Here is a 14,563-nt window from a genome sequence, read left to right on the forward strand (position 1 = left end):
TTACTCATAGTGTCATGGATACTTGATCAGAGAGATGGAGATTATGCAAAAACCCACTATGGGTTGATTATAAATGCGCACGTAAACATAGTGTAGTTGACTGAAAGGCTCAAATCTTTGTGTGGTCACTGTAAGAACACCCAGTCTTGTTAAACTGGATTTGGCTGACTCATGTCATGTCACTTGTAAGTTTCTCTTGAAAAGCACAAAGGTGTGTCTGCATTTGACAGACATGCTAATAGTAAAAATTAGAGTGATGTAATCTTACAATTATAGTTCAAAGACGTTTTTCAAAGACACTCAAACTGTCCAGTCAGCACAGCTGCAGTCACTCACAGGTGAAACAGTCTTCCACTGTTCAGCTGCTAAATGGAGACAAACCCTCAAGACATGTCCTGATCGGGCTTTCTCTCAAACGTTAGTTACCAAAATCTGTCGTTCTTGACCAGGTTGGGAAACCAGAGCAGAGCTGAATGAACAGTGTCCAGTCACTGAGTCCCGTCCCCAGAGTGCAACCGAGAATCAATTCCGCCAATACGGATCTGTTCTCTCCACACCGCTGGGCAGCTCTCTTCTCTCTCCATCCAGACTCATTTACATGTTGTTATTGTCCACCGTCTGCAACGTAATCTGATCGCTTCTACAGCACACACAAAACCAACATGAGACACAGGCCCTGCGTCCCATTGTGAGGCCTTATTTCCCATGAACCATGGACAAAGGTGAGAGAGGGAGGCAAGGAGAGAGCCGAACCGACGTGAGAGAGCAGGTGGTGCCAATCCCGACTCTGTGTCTGAGGTTACTGAACCCAAACCTGCCAGAGCAGAAGAGATCAAAGTAATGTACGCTTTAGTGTTCTGTATGTCTTTGCAATACAATGTGTGCTGTCTGGATTTGTAGTTTGAACAAAAGCCTCCAAATAAGGGTCCAAAATTAACACTTGCCAAGCCCCAAATGTAAAAATGATCTTTGGCGAGAAAATAAAAAGGCAAAGCCAGTTGGACTGTAACTTTTGAGAACTATAATATAACACTTGGTTTATGGTTTAAATCAAACTAGGGGAATGATAGTCTCACCATAGCTGATGTGTGTAGACTAGGGTGACCAGACGTCCCGTTTTTCCCGGGACAGTCCCGTATTTCAGCTCTATTTTTAGTGTCCCGACTTATTAAGAAAAAAATAATGTTTTGTCCCGTATTTCATCTTTCAACTGGGTGATGGAGTTCTGTCACACAAGAACAGCCTAATCAATTCGTCATAGAACAAAGTTACCATTCAATCACAATTCGTTATCGATTAGTGAAGGCGGGATAGGCGGAATCACGCTGAATAACACAGACCAGAAGCCTCTCTCTCACGCACTCTCTCTCTCTTTCGCGCGATCAGTTCTCCTCGCGCCTGAATGGTCAAATGCACACATAGTTTTTCAAAATGTCCATCGTGTGGAGTATCTCACGTAAATACAGTCGGTTAAGTGGACGTAAACAGGTGGGTAAAAACAGGAAATGTGTCAGTAGCCTATATTACATCCATGGATTCGGTCTTAAAGGGACAGTAGCCTAATTAAATATGTGTCAGTATATTCAAATGTGAAAAAACAAGTTTAATCTCTGTCGTATTTGTTGTATTGTTTGTAACTTGTTTGTAAATTTCTTTTTATATAACAATATATAACAAATATATCTACACTGCCCTCCAAAAGTTTGGAAACGCCCTAGAAAGTGGGGTTTTGGACAATATTGGCATGAATCCTTTTTAATTTGTGATAATTTTGCACTGGTAAGGGACAACACAAATTATAAAAACACATTTTATTACATAAACAGTTTATACATAGAAAAAAACTTAAATTTTTGATTCATCAAAATATCCAGCATTAGCAGCTATCTGACCTAAACTGGGTTCTAATTATTTCATTGTATTCTAAACTTAATTGGCAATCAATTGTTGAAGCTATTAAGGTGTGCTGACCCAAAAATCTTTTACAAACCTGGGCCAAGTTTAAACCAGTAACCAGGCATCACAGCTGGCAAAGGGGCATGTCTGACTTTGACATGTATATACTGCCATTATTATGTAATGAAATGAAATGAACACATGAAAATTATTATTGCTGGATAATGTCAAGTTACTGTAATGTATTTGCACCAAAAAATTTTAAGGATTTATGCTGATATCGTCCAAAACCAGACTTTTCCAGGGGTGTTTTCAAACTCTTGGAGGGCAGTATATATATATATAATATAGTGAAATAAAATTTCTTATATCATGGTCATATTGCGCACTCGTCCCGTATTCCACCATGAGAAATCTGGTCACCCTAGTGTAGACAGATAGATATCCCTAACATATATACATATATATATATATATATATATTAGGGGTGTAACCGTACACGAATCAAACATTTTCGGCATGCGTCTTTAGGTTCGGTACAAGTGTACCGACGAATACAGAGTTCTAACCACTATTAACCACCAATAATCACAATAAACTCTTTGTTTTGTTACTTTCGATAAGAATCAGTCTCATCCCTCAAATTTTGTCCATTTTAATACAAAAGCATGAAAGCACAGCGCGAAGCACAAGTGAACGCGATCATCACTTCCTCTTTAATACTAGTTACAGAATAAACAAAAATGAACATCTGAAGGTATGTTGAAAGATAGAGTACAACTTACTGAAATCTCATATAATCAGTGTTTCAACCGCGGAAAGACATCAGTGAAACAGTTTGTTAACAATAGGCTGTCACGTAGCATTTAAATCAGAAATGCCATTCAGCTTGTTAGTTCGCTAGAGAAAGGAACTCTTTCGCTAGATATATGCACTATATTAATCTAGGCCTATATATTCATTATATTTTACTTAACCTGGCTGGATTATTTAATGTGTACACTCTAAAAAATAAAACATTGGTTCAACAAATAAAAATATGTTAACGTTTTCCACTAGAATTTTTAACTTAAGCCGATTGGGAGAATTACATTAATTCAAAGCAATATTTTGAGTTTATCCAACATTATGTTTTAAGTAAAGTGAAGACGTTTTTTAGCCACAATAAAAACACATTTCTAAGTAACATGAACTTAATAATTGTCAACATGAAGGCAACTATTTAAGTTGATCCAACATAATGTTTTAAGTAAGGTGAAGACGTTTTTTTTGCCACAATAAAAACACATTTCTAAGTAACATGAATGTAACTATTTAAGATAATCCAACATAATGTTTTAAGAAACATTTTGGACACAATAAAACGCATTTCTAAGTAACATGAACTTACCAAGCACCGCTTGTCACCATGATGGTAACTCTCCAAAAACCCACATTAACAGAAACTCTTCTAAATTAGCATCACACTAATTACTGCTAAATCTCCCTTACCATTAATCTCGTGCAAAAAAAACATTATATAACACTTAATTTTAGCATTTACTCTCCCTTTCAAGTGCCATGGGCAAAGCATGATTGGAAATATAAATCCCAGCCCAGTTAAAAGAAGTGTTCATACAACTCAAAACAATGAAACACATTTACACATCATCAGATTGTATTATACATTAACAGAACTTAAAATTAAATACATTTTTGATTAACTGAAAATGTTAAACTATGACAAGTCATGATAGTATATTGAATCAATAGGCATAATTTGTGTCATCCAAGCTCAATAAAATAACAATTACAAGTAAAAAGTCTAACAGCATTTCAGAACTTGATTTTTTATTTCACAACAATATATATATTTAAGTAATGACTAAAGGTCCCCTGAATTAGTTTTTAGAGTGTATGTTTAATGTATGTTTAATCTGTCATGAAAACTAGTTACGACGGCCTGTTTAAATGAATATATTTAAACATCGAATTGGAGTAGAAACATATTTAGAAGTTAATGCAAAAACCTTATATGCAATGTACATGTTTGCAAACTATTTTTATGTGAGTGTTAATTATTATGTCTACAAATAAACAGCAACTTAATTTAATAATTTGGGCTCTGTTGTTATTTGTGACCTTTAATATTATATTAATGTGCAAGAAAATGCTCCCTGTAATAGTTTAAAGCATTAGATTATTTATCCCTAAGAAAATTTTAATTATAATTGAATTCATTTAAAAAAAAGAGTCACAATTTGTTCAGAAAAAATATAAAATAGCCTGACCGAAACAGATGCAGAAATGTTGCTTTAAGAATAGGCACAGATCACTGAAGGGAGTATGTATGGTTAAGATGACCTCAGTGGAATGGCTGCCCATGTAAATGTTATTTGTTTGTGGAGGCCGGTGTGAGTAAACCTTGTAATGCTGATGTATGGTGCAGTTTATACAAAGGCGTTAACTCGGCCCTTACCCAACACCTGAAGTGTGGGAGATCTAATTGCGCATAGCTTTAAATAACAACAACATGTGAACGGACTCTGAGATGTTTCCCTCAAGGTGTGAGGGTCCTCAATTATCCCATTAGCAGCTGTGAAGCGTGGAGATGAGGCAGCTAATGTTGTATTTGGTTAAGTTAATGTCCGTCTACAACCTACAAAGCTAATACTGATCACTGTAAATGACTCATGTCGTTCCAAACCCATGAGACTTTCGTTCATCTTAGGAACACAAATGAAGAACTTTTTGATGAAATCTGAAAGTATTCTGTCCCGACTGGAACTTTGACACTTCAAAAAGTTCTTAAAGAGATCATAAAACTAATCCATATACCAATTCAAACCTGAATGACACATGAGAACAAACCTCTTCCAGAAGCTCAAACAAGAATGAACCTCATTGGTTACACTGCATGTTTGAGCTTCCAGAAGAGGTTTGTTCTCACGCTTCATTCAGGTTTGGTTGAGCTTCTGTCTGTGTTTGCTGATCAATGTTTATATGTGAGTAAAAGCCTAAATTCAATCTATTCATCATAAAAAGCGATCGAATCTCTTGAGAATATTTCGACTAAACCACTCAATTCATATGGATTAGTTTTATGATCTCTTTATGAACTTTTTGAAGCATCAAAGTTCCAGTTGTGGAAGCAGTCTATGGAGGGACAGAATGCTCTCAGATTTCATCAAAAAGATCTTCATTTGTGTTCCGAAGATGAACAAAAGTCTTATGGGTGAATAATTAATGAGAGAATTTTCATTTTTGGATGAACTAACCCTTTAACAAATGTACTTCTATTACAGTAAAATGAAACAAAAATATTGATGACTCATCCTGTACTACACAGAGTTTTGTCCAATCAAATGCTCTCTAGGATCAGAATGCCACGCCCCTGATATGACCTGCAACCAACTATGAAATCAGGAAATATGTCAACACACACACAAAAGGAAAACTGTTTGTCATGAAAATGTATGTGGTCTCAATAAATTTGAGGATATATGCCTAAAAATGATTGAAGTACCAAAGAGATTTGAGTCCTTTGTATATCAATATCTAAGAGAGAGAGAAAGAGAGAAAAACATTTAGTAATCAGTGTTTTTTCCATCTCAATTCTCATCAAAATGTAACTGTTTTCTTCCTCCTTTCTTTAAGAAAAAGTACTCTAGATGTGACAAAGGCTACCTGTGCCATAAAAGAGCAGAGCAGACAAATAAAAGAGCAGAATGTGGTGAAAGCAAATAAAGGAGGAGGTGGAGCGGGAACAGTTTTACTGCAGCGTGTTTAATTGAAGTCATTGATGGGAGAGTGGCACGTTCCCTCGGGGTCATGAGGAGAAAGGACAGCTCAAAGCGAGAGGAAGGGGCTGGACTGCTGTAAAACAGCTGCTTTTTCACAATGTCATCCATTTCCAGTAGAAAGTTATATTGTAGAGTCAGATTTTCATGGTAATAAAGGGCATTTTTCAGCCCTGGTGTCCAAGCAAACACCAGTTGATTTCAAAAGACAAGCAGATGCATAGATAAAGATGAACCATACCACAAATGGTTAAAATCAAAAGGAGATGTAGATTTTTTTTTTATTTCAAATGAACCCTGGAAGGTTTTTACCAAATCATGGAAAAACAGGATCCTTCTGCCAATCCAACTCCTATCATAAATAGATTGAAGCTGTGGGTTAAATAAGTCAAAATACCTCTTTTGAAGAAGATGATGAATAAATGAGTGAAATAATGTGATAAATGGAAACTCTGGCTAATTTGTGAGCTGTTGTTTATGTTGGATTTTTGTACTTAAACATGTCATTTGGATTGAATGGAAGTAAATTTAGTGTTTAAAACTGTCATTGTGAAGGTCATTTGTCCACTCAGTATGTGGGAAGAGTACTCAGAACATAACAAATTACATTGTCTATACAACATTGTGGTTTGCATTATTTACAGTCTCTGTAGTGTCTTAACCATAACCTGCCTGATCATTAGTCTGCAGTCTTGTTAATCTTAGTCCATTGGTCTTTCACTGTCAAGAAATTTGGCATTAGACATACAGGCCTTCACATCAAGATTTAAATGATCTCCAGACTGTTGTGTCTGGAATCTCTCTTGTCCACTGAATGACTTTTCCCACAGAAACCTTATTAGACATACATGGGTCTTGGAAGCTTTTTTTTAATCCTTGTCCCAGACCCAGACTTTCAATCTTAAAATATGAAAATCTATTATAAAAAATTAATTGTAAATTTCGTCCATGGGTGACCGTTAAAAGAATGTATAGAAGGTAGATACTGTAAACGTATGCAAATGTGTTTTATCAAGGTAAATATCACTGTCAACTTATGCAAAATGTGTGAAAATATAATTAATGTGTGTGTATAGAATAAATAAAATGCTAGCTATGAAATTGCCTAGTAGGTCAAAAGAGTTGGAAATGTTTTTCAAATATTATTAATAAAATGCGGTTAAACAATGTGAAATCCAAAATACTTTATTTGAAATGTGGTGGAAATATGTATATATTTATTAAAAAAATAAAATATTTATTTAAAAATATATAAATATTTCCATGCTTGTATGTCCACTCTTGATGAAATAAACCAGCGAGAGTGTCAAAAGTGCATTTTTCCCCCCTCAGGTCCTCAGGTTCAAAAGTGCCCATAGCTAAAATACCAACCTACTGCTCGTTGCTAATGACTTAAATGTAAATTCATCCTGCATTTCAAACAAAGCCCTTCACTTTCCCTCAATTTTCAGACCCTAATGCTCTCCGACCTCAGACAGGGAGAGTGATTCTAAAGATGCATTGCATTTAATTCTCCTGACAGCAGGATGATTACAGTTTGTTTTCTTTATCTCTCCATTTTTTGTCATTTTAAGGTCTCTGTAAGTCCTGCTGTTTTGCCATTTTAAGGCCAGACTTTAATCTCTATATCTATGTTTTGTTCTGTCCCCTCCTGCTGGAGACTGAGCTGTGAGACAAAGCGCTGTTTACACTAATGGCCCACTAGGCCTTTCACTGCAGAAACAAACAGCGCTGGGGAAAGTGAATAGAACTTAACATTTTGACATTTTTCCACATGCTCTCAAAACCAATATTGACCTAGCTCCCCTGCAAGGTGGGCTTTAGTCCAAGGACTTGGCATTAAAATCAAACCCATGCATCTCAAGCAGCAGGCAGCAAGTCAAGGGGAGAGCCCAACAATGTCCTGCCCAGGATGGGGTTCTCCTGCTGGGAAGGCAGAGTGGACACTGTCCTGGGCTCAAGCTGGTACACAGAAACAGCCACAATGAAAGGCTCCGTGCCACCCCCCCGCTTTAATGATTCCGTCTGCGAAGGCTGATTGTAGCCGAACCGCAGACCCCGCTGGTGCCCGATGCAGACAACAGGAAAGGGACAGCGGGGGAACCCGTAAGTGTAGTACCACCCCGTAGCAGGGAGTGCTTCTCAAAGGCCACATTACAATCAATTAGGGCCCTAATGAGCAGGATTTGGACTTGTAACCTGTGGCTTAGGGTCAGTATTTAGCAGAATCTCAGCGGCACAGCTGGACGACGCGTCAATATGCTCAGAAATAGCTTCAGACAGGAAGAGTGACGCGGCAGGGAAGTGCGGCGTGTGTGGAGGTGTCTGCTTCTGCTCAGGAAAACACACAAACACGTAGACTCTCTCCTCTAAATGGAGAAGACACTAATGGTAAGGAGAACAAAAGGAGCAAATCTCACTCAATAACATCCATTCATTTAGCATAGCTCTGGATGAATGTATTAGATGTCACAGGCAGCGAGAGGACACTTGGGTAATGTGAAGAGAGCAAGCAGAGAGCCTTGAGGCCACGGGTTTACAACATTTGCATGCATGGCCAGCAGCCGTTTCAACAGGTCTGAGCTCACAGGGGGTCCGACAGAGAGAGTGTTGTGTATTTGGGGGTAACGTGGCCCCAGGGCCCCCACAGTATGACTGCACAGGAGGGCTCTCAAATCGCAAGGTCCTCCACATCTGAGGGGGAGGGACATCTCCCCCTATCGTCAGCAGGGGGCGGAGGGCAAAAGGAGGAGGATAAATTGATCAGAAAACTTGATTGTTTTTGTATTATTTTTTAAAAGGTGGCCTTTAACACAGATTACGCTTCACAACCCAACATTACAGCTAAAGGTTATACATGGTTATACATAACTAACAGATCATTTTGTTCTAAGTCAACTTTTACTGCTATTCTGAAACTAAAAAAAAAAAAAAAAAGAAAGTTTGAGCAACAAAAATAAATGGTTTACAGGCGCAGGGTTACACTGTAAAAAATGATCGTGACTTTAATGGTAAAAGACTGTAAAAATGCAGTATATGGTGAAAAACTGTTAATTGGTTGACAGAAAGTTTCCACACTATACAGTGATTAACTGTAGGCCTAATAGATCTAACCGTACATTTAATGTAATGTTACAGTAAAATACCATTAAAGGTGCCCTAAATTCAAAAATTTTATTTACTTTGGAATAGTTGAATAATAGGAGAGATCAGTACATGGAAATGACATACAGTGAGTCTCAAACTCCATTGTTTCCTCCTTCTTATATAAATCTCATTTGTTTAAAAGATCTCCGAAGAACAGGCGAATCTCAACATAACACTGACTGTTACGTAACAGTCGGGGTGTACAGTACACCCCCAATATTTGCATATGCCAGCCTATGTTCCCAACATTATGAAAGGCATTACACAAGGGCAGCCAGTAACGTCTGGATCTCTGCACAGCTGAATCATCAGACTAGGTAAGCAAGCAAGGACAATAGCGAAAAATGGCAGATGGAGCAATAATAACTGACATGATCCATGATATCATGATATTTTTAATGATATTGTATGTAAATTGTCTTTCTAAATGTTTCGTTAGCATGTTGCTAATGTACTGTTAAATGTGGTTAAAGTGACCATTGTTTATTACTGTATTCATGGAGACAAGAGCCGTCGCTATTTTCATTTTTAAACACTTGCAGTCTGTATAATTCATAAACACAACTTCATTCTTTATAAATCTCTCCAACAGTGTAGCATTAGCCGTTAGCCACGGAGCACTATCAAACTCATTCAGAATCAAATGTAAAAATCAAAATAAACACTGTACTTACACGATTAGACATGCTGCATGACGAACACTTTGTAAAGATAATAATGAGGTAAATAATTGTTTCTTAGTTTTCCTTATTTTTTTCTAATCAGATATATATACATTAGGATTGTATGTTATGTATAATGTTGTTAAATGAATTTTTTTTTGGAATTTATAAAGTCATGTGTGTTACCATGATGGTGTTTAGTGTTTGTGTGAATGACTGTGTGTACCTTCTCTATATTAAAGTTAACCTGCTCAGCTTGTGGAAAAGCTGCTTGTGATGAACTTTGATTTATCATGTGACTCTCATTATCATTGTGCTTGATGGTTCTCAGTGTATTATAAACGTACAAAACAGATTCTTCAATAGGATGGTAAATTAACATTATATCAGTTAATAAAATCTATTTTTTTAACTGTAAATTTAAGTTAAATCTGTAAAACCTAAAATGTTGCTATTTTACGGTAAATTTCTTGCAACCACAGCTGCCGTTTTTTTACCGTAAATGTAACAGAATTTTTTTTACAGTGTAGATATTCTCAATGTTTTTCAATTATACACGGCAGCAAGGGAAAGCACCTTTCATTTTGGCTTCAGCAACAAATGCAACAGGGTGCGTTCTGAGTCTGATATCCTATGGCACTGGAGAGAGACAGAATCTTACAGGAGAGGTACTAAAAGTCAGCATAGACCTCTACAAGCAGGAGCGGGACAAAATATAACTAATATTGAAATGGGAAATGTTGAAATGTTTTATTTTTACTAGTTTATGTCTTATAGAGTGCGAAGAACACCTTGATTCAATTATTTACCTCTAAAAGAATGAATATCTTGTAAAAATAAGATCTTTAAAGTTTGAATAGACAAGGATCATGTTAAAATTAATAAGAGAGGCGGTCAAAAAACATGATCAATTAGCACTTCAGATGAAAGACCACAACACAACAAAAACAACAGGTAATACAATTACTAGTTAGTCAAATTAGTCTTAAGTCCCCAAACAATAAAACAATACCATCCATCCATTTCTCAAATCACTTGTCTTATAAAATCTGTATTAAACCAGCAACATCATTCAGTATTAAATATTCTCTGTTATCTTCCTCATCATCTCGTAATTAACAACAACAAAAAAACATAGCATAAGCCTTTGAAAAGAGTAATTTTCAGAGAGATAAATCATATTGTGGGGCATCACAATGCAAAAACTCCTCATGGACACCAGACAGGAGCAGCTATGAAATGCTGTCCGAGAGTAATAATAGTATAGTATATGCACCCATGAAGGGGTTTTTTAATCAAATGGAGTGTACGAAGGTACCAACCCCCCCTCTAAGTGTTCACCTCAGCAACCCCACCCCAACAGTAAGAATTAAAGTACTTAATGTGATTTCGCTGTGTGAACCTCATAATGCATTAAAGGCCTAAATGTCTTGAAGTCCTGCTCCTGCCTCTCTTATCATATTGGCCTCAGTGGGAGCTTGGAGAGGGAGTGAAGGAGCCGAGGTTTATTTTGAGTTTCCCATTGTTTAGGCAGGCCCGTGTTGTTCTTGGTGGCTAAGAGTGAAACTTCATTCCCAGCATGCAGCTCACCCTGTTTCATTAAAACTGAGACTATCATGGAAAGCTAACAGCTTGTGTTTTCAACCGACTGTCGCTCTCGTGTCTTTGAAGCTTAAGCAAAGTCATATTTTGCACGTTTTATATCAGCGCGTGACATTATTTGATCACGCTGCTTCTGAATAGATCTATCTAATTTAGTCAGAAATCCAAGATAGTCTGAACTGAGAAGAGCTGGACGATGAAAAGCAGGTTTGTACTTCATCAAAAATCATTATTGGCAACTCTAATCCTTAATGACTGTCCGAAGAGAACTTCTGAGGGCTACATTGGACATTTTACACAAAGGCCATACTGACCTAAATGCGTCTGCCAATCACAAAGCTGAGGCTGAGAACTTGCAGTGTTTCATGACTGTGATGACATCATGGGGATCGCTGTTGAGGAGCTGTGGACCTTGGGAGCTGTTTGCTGTCTGGCAGGTGTTTCTTTCTCTTTATTTTACCTCTTTTTTATTTTTTTCTTCTCATGCGATGAATGAGAGAGTAAATATCACTTCAAAGAGCAGGGCAGCTCCACATTGAGCTGAGAGAGAGAGGGGCAGGGAGCTCCTGCGGAGAGGTATAAAAAAGTTCTTGTCTCTTGTTGGCAAGGTACACCATAGATTAACGGCTCAGAGGGCTGTGTCGGCTTTTATTCACCATCATAAGTCTGGAACACCGCAGTGTGATAACCTTGAGAAGTTTCGAGACATGTATTGAAGTATATTAAAGTCGATCAGTGTGATGTTCGTGGCCTTTAAAGGGCTAAAAAATGCTTAAAGCCCTGTCTGACCTTTGACCTATCCCCCTTTCTTGTGCCTCATTAAACAAAGCAACACATCGGTTGCAACTACTTGTTATCATACTGTTATGGCAACATTCAACATTCAAATAAGCTCCAACCTCTTGCCTCAGACCGTGTCGTCATCTACATAAGGGCTATTACCCTTCAGAGAGCAGCACTCCTCCAGAACGGGGTCCCGTCAGCAGCACTTGCTTGGAATCCACCTTATTGTCCAGAGAATGGGGCTGCCCGGACACAAATTCTTCTATGCTCTTAATGAGAAAGAACTGACTCATTGGTTATGTTAATGTAGTTGTTTTCACCTCCTTATCTATAGCCTCGCTGGTCTCATTTAGCCCTGAGTAATTTGACAGCACTGGTGAAGAATGTTACCATTCAACAAGAGAACTAAACATCAGGACTCTTCAAAAACTTCATTGACACATACAAACAAACTCACAATAGAAACGAATTACTGCTAATAGAACATATAAAGTGTACAGGGTATTTTTAAAAAATAGTTACATACAAGAATATCAATTTATAGGGTCTCTCAAGTCACAATGAAATCAAAATTGACAGTTCTTGGAATGTTGCAGTATTTATAATAAATTATTTTATATAAATTATAAGTCCGCGAATCATCCAGAGCCATTACTGGGTTACAACTGACTTAACTGTGGTTATTTCTGGATCAAAATTAATTATGTACTTAAAGACACACATTCACAACAGTTCTACATACAGTTGAACTAAGGCCCCGTTTACACTAGTGAGTTTTCGTTTTAAAACGCATAACTTTTGCTATACGGTTACGCCGACGTTTTCAAACCTTGAAAATGGAGACTTTCGAAAATGCTGCAGACCCCGTTTTAGTTTGAAAATGCCGGGGTTGCGTCTCAGTATAGAGTACCACAGGGATGACGTGTTTTTGTAGGCCAACCCGGAAGTAGCGCACGGGTTCCCTCGATTGAAAGCCTATGCATTTTTCCCATAGACTTTAGGAAAATCGCAGAAAATAAGCTCTGTGTTTAACAAAGGGTTATGACACTTACACGTTTTGTCTATCAAGATAATCTTTACAAGTTAACACAACATTTATAGATTTTGAAGCTTAAATAAAGTCGTCAGATATAAAAAGCTAACAGTAGGCTTTGGCACACCATGGCCGCGGATCAACGTCACCACCACTAAGCTTCCTCGAACTTTATTTAGAAAACAACTTTATTTATAAACATGCTCGCTGATTATGATCTGCTTTTATGAATACTTATCCACTCTTTAATGAGAAATGCTGTCAAAATGTCCCTTTTTAATGATGACGTCTTAAGTCCCCGCCAAAGGAAGTAGTCCCTTTTAGCAACTTGTTAGCAACCGCCGATTTTAAGACAGTGAAAGTTTAAAAAATCACAAGTGGGTTATAACTGGTGTGTTTTATGTCATAGATCAAAACGTGAAAGTATTTAGAAGCTTTGTTAACCACAGATCTTATTTCAGGCGATTTAGCAAAAACCAATTCAAAAAACCCATAGACTTTACGGCGTTGGAACCGGAAGTCCTAAAATGCTAACTCGCTTCCGGGTTTTGCCTACAAAAATGCATCATCACTGAGGCACTCTATAGAGGGTATGCATAGACGTCACTTTCCCGCCGGAACGCGCTCCCTCAGCTGGACTGAGTGGCAAAAGAACCTGCTGGATGACTGTATTTAATAGGGGAAACTGCGAAAATGCAAGTAAATTATTACACTAAAGGTTGGGCTCGAAAGTGTTCCTTATGACTTGTCAAAGAAACCTAATCCATGGATATTGACATGCAGCCAGGAATGTTTCCTGACATTTATATGTGCCTGGTTTCGACGCCGGGGAAATACATAAACCAAATCTGACTTTGAACGCTTTATATAAATACAATATAGGTAGGTTTAAATCCGAGTAATCACTTATATCAATGTTATATATCGCCTTATCGTCCAGCACTAAAACTTATATAGTTTTTGTCAGTGTTTATTTAAAAACACACAATTATGCATACTAATATAAGATGGTTAATATTTAATTGATGTGTTGTCAACACAATATATAACAATACATATAGGGTATGATTTTACCCCAAAATCCAACATTTTGAAACATTTTGACTTTGCCTGGACTCCAGCTGTTTCTGTGAATTGCAGCGATCCATTTGCTTCTTTTTTCTCTGTAGCTTTCAGCAGTCTGTAAAAATATACCTCAGGTTTTTTGTCAAAGCTATTTGTACAGTCAATCACAAAGCTTTTTTTCGTTTTGGATGTGTTTTTCGCGGCATTCACGCTTTAAACCAATGCTGCCACTCTGGGCATGACTGCAGTCATAACGGTCGAAGGTGACGTCACGTGCACACCCTCTACGAACCAAAATGGAGACTTCTGAAAACGATGGCGATGCCCACATTCGCTCTGTGTATTCTTGACGACCGTGTAAACAATAACTTGGAAAGTGAACTGCAATCTTTGCTGGCTTTGTTGTAATTTTTAGCAGACATTGTGCAGTTCAACTGCATTTTTTTGATACTGGAGCTGCCTACATGCGCAAGAGGCAACTGTTTACACTTGTACACGCATACCCAGTGTGCATGAACGGTCATGTGCGCTTTCGGTCGTATAGTAGATGGAGATCATTTCTGAAACGCTGTGGAAACTCCAGTGTAGAAGAGGAT

The sequence above is a fragment of the Chanodichthys erythropterus genome, chromosome 20 (assembly GCF_024489055.1).
Source record: "Chanodichthys erythropterus isolate Z2021 chromosome 20, ASM2448905v1, whole genome shotgun sequence".
NCBI classification, from domain to species: domain Eukaryota; kingdom Metazoa; phylum Chordata; class Actinopteri; order Cypriniformes; family Xenocyprididae; genus Chanodichthys; species Chanodichthys erythropterus.